This window comes from Channa argus, chromosome 8 (assembly GCF_033026475.1).
Source record: "Channa argus isolate prfri chromosome 8, Channa argus male v1.0, whole genome shotgun sequence".
NCBI classification, from domain to species: domain Eukaryota; kingdom Metazoa; phylum Chordata; class Actinopteri; order Anabantiformes; family Channidae; genus Channa; species Channa argus.
In genome coordinates this window covers 23,394,051-23,400,050 of record NC_090204.1, presented here as the reverse complement: position 1 = coordinate 23,400,050, position 6,000 = coordinate 23,394,051, and the positions used below count along the sequence as shown (strand labels likewise).

General features: G+C 45.9%; 1 protein-coding gene across 1 annotated transcript in view; it reads left to right on the top strand.

The window, feature by feature from the left end:
- Positions 1-5,444: 5,444 nt before the first annotated feature.
- Positions 5,445-6,000, top strand: part of frem1b (Fras1 related extracellular matrix 1b) — a 42,592-nt gene continuing 42,036 nt past the window's right edge. The window contains exon 1 of the mRNA XM_067513230.1: positions 5,445-5,711. The gene's annotated coding sequence lies outside the window, so the exon portion shown is untranslated. The remainder of the gene's footprint in view (positions 5,712-6,000) is intronic.

Below are 6,000 nucleotides of genomic sequence, written 5' to 3'. Positions count from 1 at the left end.
TCCTTTTTCTGATTATGTGGAATTGAGTCTCAGTAGAAGCATGTGCATGTGTCCCTCTTCCTGCTCCTTTTGTGGGTTCCAAGGCCAGCTGAGATTTATAGTCTCTCCAGTGCCTCAGATTTAGGTCAGGGCCTCCTATCAGTTGGATGTACCTGGGAATCCTCCAGTGGAAGGTGCCCAGCAGCACCTGGATCAGATGCCGTCACCTTAGTTGGCTCCTTTCAGCAAAAAAGAGCAGCAGCTCTACTCCAAGCTCCCTCTCTCTCACCCTATTAGTGAAGAACTGGTATTTAAAGTGCATTTTAAGGCATTGAAGGAATTTGAAGCGGTGGTTTTTCCACTTTTGCTTCTGTGTCTGTACTTTTTCACCCTCTGATCAGTAGAAACCTAAAGATTCTGCAGCAGGATCCCTTCAGGGATGCAGTAATATCAGATTCCGTTTTGGCTTGTTGCTGGGTATCAGCAGGTCTCTCAGGCCTGCAGCTTTAGCTCAGAATCCACTTTAAAATCATGTGTTGTGTTGGTTGCGTGCCCAGGTTTTCCTGCTGTGTGTCTTTGAGTATGTCAGTGATACAGGACGCATACTTCCAGGGGTCCCTGGAGGCTCTTGGGAACTCTTTCTCCCAATTTCCGATCTCATATTAATCAGATCCATACATGTGATTGTTTACAGGCTGGTAAAGGATGTGTGTGTGTGGTGCGGGTCGGGGGGTCAGTGCTATGAGAGTAAAGGTCAAAGGTCATCACTCAGTAACAGTGGAGGAGGAGGAAAGGCCGGCTTTCCTCACGGCAGTGAACGCACCGTCGAGCCGCTTCCTCATTTCATGTGGAAAAACCAACTAATTACGTGGAAATATGATAATGTATAATGCTGGGGGAGCTGCCTGCAATGCCCCGCTCATTACCCAGATTCCCCTGCTCCTCCCTCCCCCTCCTTTACTCCCCTTCTCCTGGTATTTCTCCCAGGGAGTCTCGCCCTTTCACGACTGGAGAAACATTAGCAGCCAGTCTGGCTTGTTTTGTTTCAAAGCGACGCCTGATTTACATAATCTGAGGATGAGCCCCTCCCTCCTCACTGCTGCCAGGGAAGGTCAGGAGGTGACACCCCCACACCATCTCCCTCCTCCCCCCCTATTTCTTCTTATCCACTCGTCTGATTCCTCCTTCAGTCCTGCCTCACCTGCCTCTGGTGGCCAGGCTTCAGGCCGTGGTGTGTGTGTGTGTGTGTGTGTGAGATTGCTCAATCCTCTCCTGGGGTAGGAGGGGTGAGGAGGTGGGTGTCAGTCAGTCAGTGGTTCTGACATATTAAAGCTGACAGGTTCCCAGTGTAACCAGTGCGACTCGTTAATGGAAGTAATGGGCCTGACAGAAGAAGAAGCTCCACCACAAGGACAGCGTGTCTACACACCTGCCCTCATTTGAGCTGCGTATTTCACTTCCCAATGTCTGAATGTGTCGCATACTTTAAAAACATACTTATTATGATGCCTTTCTACTATATAACTGCAGCTCTCAGTGATTCTCTTATTCCACTAATGTTCATGTTCAGTTCTTCTAAGCCAAACATTACTCGCATGCCTCAACCTGGAGAAAAACTCTAAATATGAATTAAGTCGATCGTTACTGTCTGGAAATAGCTCCGTGTATACCAGTTTCGGGCATAGGGCCAGATCCTGCCTTTGTGTACTTGTGAAACTTCTCCTGAATTGCCCCTGATGCTATGTTAACAAGGGTTATATATAGTAACTAGTGCCTGAAGTTCACTTTGTTTTACAAAGTTATTTCACCTCCATATTTTTGTGTAGACTCTACAGTCCATGTTGTCCAGGATGTCACTCTAAATCTGTCTCTCTTCCCTGGTTTTTAGATTTAACACTCCTTCTTTAATCTTCTGAAGGTTTCAGTTCGCTCTGAAGCTGTTTCAGCGTAACTGAGCTAATAACATGCAATAGAAAAAAAAAAAAATGCAATGGACAAACAAACCTGTCCACACATCTTATGTTAGATGTGTGAAGGGGAAGGGATCTGTTTTCCTGCATTCGTTCCATGTCTGATAATGATGGGACTGTGTCAGCTCTGACATATGGGCCACACAGGCCCTGAGCAGGCAGAAATATTCAGCGTTTTCCTTTGAATTACTTAATAAAGCCGTCCTCCCCTCTCTGGGAGGGAGGACGCAGCCTGTGGAAAAAGCTCCGTCTCTTCATGGGCCGGTGCCATCGAGCTGAACCGGTGCCACGAGGCTGGCAGCGGCCCGCCGCTCTGAGTCTCCTGCCAACACATTGCAGGTGGAGAAGCTTCAGTCGAGCTGCTTTAATCTCTCGCTTTATTTGCGGCTGCAGAGGAGCTCTGCAGAAAGGCTCAGCTCGGACTGTAGGGGTGTCGACTGCTTACCTGATAATTACTGAACTCCAGAAAACTCTTTCAAAGCGGTGAGGAGCAATCCTCACTTCACCAGCCAACAGAGCTGTTAGAAGGTGTCTGGCACCAACAGAGGGGGGCCCGCAGTCCGGTTTCCTCCGATGCACAGCTCCACCTCTGCAGATTCAACACCCAGAGAATCCAACGCTCCGTGAAGACGACAAAATGTTCATCAAGTTCATGGTCCATAAAAGAACTCGGTCAAACTGAGTTCTTCTTCTTTCCTGCCTCCACTCGTCAGCACAGACCATTCCAGGATTTAATTATGGGTCAGTGAGGAAGGGAAATTAATTTCAGGCTGTGGAGGAGCCGCAGCGTTAGGCTGACAGGGGCCTTAGGGCCGAGGAGGTGGGCAGAGGGCCAAACGCCGTGGCAAAGTCTAAAGTCACCATGCAAAGGGTAGCAGTCAGAAGTGATCAGAGAGCCCCGGACAGTGGAGTGGAAGTCAGTCAGAGCTGCAGCGACGTTTCTGGCTCCAGATAAACCCAAATCCATCCTGACAGACACGCTTCAACTTCTGCGCAACTTTGACTGTCCGACCCCTCGCTGCTGAGGTCACAAGGTGGATTTTGTTTTGTTTTTCTTTTTTTTCTTTTAGGAAATGTAATCCTTTTAAATAATCTCCAGTCATTTTAAGTGTAAAACATTTGTGATTGTGATTCTGGGGAAAGTGATACTGGTAGTGGAGAATTATTTTGATGCCAATACTTGCACCTTTACTTTAGTATTACGTTTATGTACTTGTACCACCTCTGTACACAGTGTGTCACATTTTGCTGTGTATGTAACTTAATTTTGACTTTTTGTAATTTGTAAATTTCAAAATAAATAGCTTTGGCGTTTTAGCATTGCAATGATTTTGAATAAATTTAAAGTCAATTAAAGAGGTGTTTGGTTTATATGGCAATTAAGATGAATGTTTTTTTAAGCAGGTTGAGTGAAGTGGAAAATATTCATGTCTGTGGATCTGTGCTGGGCTGGAGGAGAGGAGCTGAGGGTTAATTCAAAGGGAAATGTCACTGATTCTGCAGCACACTACAAAATATTTGTGACGGAGAAGTCGTATCGTTCTGGCGTCTGTATTCCAGTAGTGAAGCATTCATCACACAGATGTTTTACTTGTATAAACACCACTGTAATTTCAACATAGTGAAACCAAAATGTATAAAAATGTCCTTGAATAAAACCGGAGATTGAAACTTGAACTACACATGATTTTATTCCATCAGTTCAGATCAGACGTGGCAACGTTTGGACCAAGTCACACAACCCTAAGTCCCTGACCAGTGATGAGAGTCCGACTACTTTTACCACGTTTTCCTCCCGTTATTCTTCAGCTGTATCATTCGTGGTGGATGAGTCAGAAGAGAAATGACGGGAGAGAAAGCAGATTTCCTTCCTCCGGGATGGTTTTCCCAGCGATGGGACCCTCCACAGTCGGAGCTGCTGCTGCTGCTCGTCTCTGGTTTTCTGACAAACATGTGTTTAAACGCTCAGACTCTGAAACGGCAGCAAACTGCTCAGGGCAGAGAACGATCCCATGCTCATTCAGCTGCAGTCCAAACACCACAATTGTGAGCTCATTAAGAGACGTGAATCGCTGACCCAATGGTTACTTTGTAGGTGGCCTTGTATCACACCTCTTTCCCAATAGAGTATAAATTAGATGCTTTAGGATGCAGCTCTCTCCCACTGCGCCCTGCCAACAAACGGTTTCTTTAATGGCTGATGTTGATCTTTGGAGAGCAGGGAGTCGACATAATGCTGAATACTTTCGTTTCCTTTCTCTTTCCGTGCTACATTGAAGTACAATTTGGTAATGAACGAAAGACCCAACATGCTCAACTTAAACTAACAGCTGATAGATACCAACATGTGGAGAAACACGTATCCAGCAAAGTAAATTAATTCAGATTAATTCAACTTAAGCTGAAATGAATCCACTTTATCAAATCCTCACTTCATGACCGTGTCTTTCTCATGAAGTGAGGATTTATTGTGGGACGGTTGCACTGAATTCCTTGACACTGCTCTTGTGCAGGGATTCACACACAACAAAGGAGCTGCCTCTTGTTCTGGTTGCCTTCAGGTTTGTTGCTCTGCACGTGTGGAACGTGTCCATGAACACAACCCATCCCACATTTGGAGTAGGAAACAGGCTTTAAATGTAAAATACTGGCCTCGCCATGACGAGACTAGCTTCCTCTACCGGCTGAGCAAAAGCTTTAACTTACTATCAGAGTTTTAGAGACGGCGACACACAAGTCCCTGAAATGATGGACATTCACTTAAAGTTTGTTACTTGTACTTCATTAAGCAGCTGTTTCTGTTATGGACTGTTGATCGGAATCTGGTTCTGCTGCTTCCATTACGCTGGATTTGTGTGTGTGTGTGTTGGTATGATGGGTGAACAGGTCAGTAGCTCAGTGGGGAAAAGACATGTTTGTGTGCGAACCAGGGAATTAATGAGGTCAACAGAGCAGCAGCGGTGCTGTGGGAAATACAAAGGACTCCTTATTTAATAAAACCTGATTCCAGTCTTTGTGCTAGTGACACATGAGTGAAACATCAGATTCAACACAAAATACAAAAAGATCCCTGTCCTCTCACACACGTCTGGCTAAATTCTCTTATGCTGGAGAGTTTTGTATGTTTCACCTTCACCGTCAGCAGGTCCTTTCAGGAACGGACTAAACTTTACTTCTAAATAAATCGCTTTTCATTTATCTGCCATATTTTAGTTTTATCACCTTCTTTTCTTTAGTGCGTCATGTGTTTGCCAACAGAACGCTGCATGAATCTAAAGCCGACACCTCTAAATCACAGGTACAGGTCTGTGATGTGTAAAATTAAAACCAAAGTGGGTTTTCACGTGTATGTGTGTGTGTCACACAGAGAGAAATAAAGGCAGAGACTTAGATGTAGAGAGATTGGGGGGGGGTCCTGGAAACCTCACAGCATACTTCCTGTCTGCTCTCTCTCGCTCTCTCTCTCTCTCTGGTTTTGGCTTTAGGACAAAGTCAACCAGCAGAGGAACTGGCTCGCCCTTTGTTCTGCCTATCTCACAGTTTACCCCCTTTCTTTGCCTTCCTCTCTCTTGCTCTGTTGTTGGATGCCTGACGTCTCGGGGTGACGCTGAGCTGCTGAATTGGGGGTGGTGGTGGCATACAGTGAGTGTGAAGTGTGTGTGTGTGTGTGTGTGTGTGATAGAGAGAGAGACAGGATTCCTCTTCCTCTGAGCGTGTGCAGAAGGTGACGACGGAGACAAACAGAAGTTCCAACAAGTGGGGGTAAGAGCCAACCGACTTCACACACTTTAACACAACGTGTGCACACACACACACACCTCTATTAGGCCTTGGATGGAAACAAATGAGAGGAAAAATGAGGGCATTTCCTTCTTTCTGTTCTCTCATTTCATTCACGCTTTTGGATTTTTCATCTAAAACACTGGCTTGTGGCTCATGGAAGCCTGTGCCTTCAGTGTTACAAGCTGCAGATGTGATTAGAGCGACAGGGGTTCAGTGGAAACTTTCTCTGCAGGGCTGAGCTCCCGCAGAGCTGCGGCTGCTACCCGCT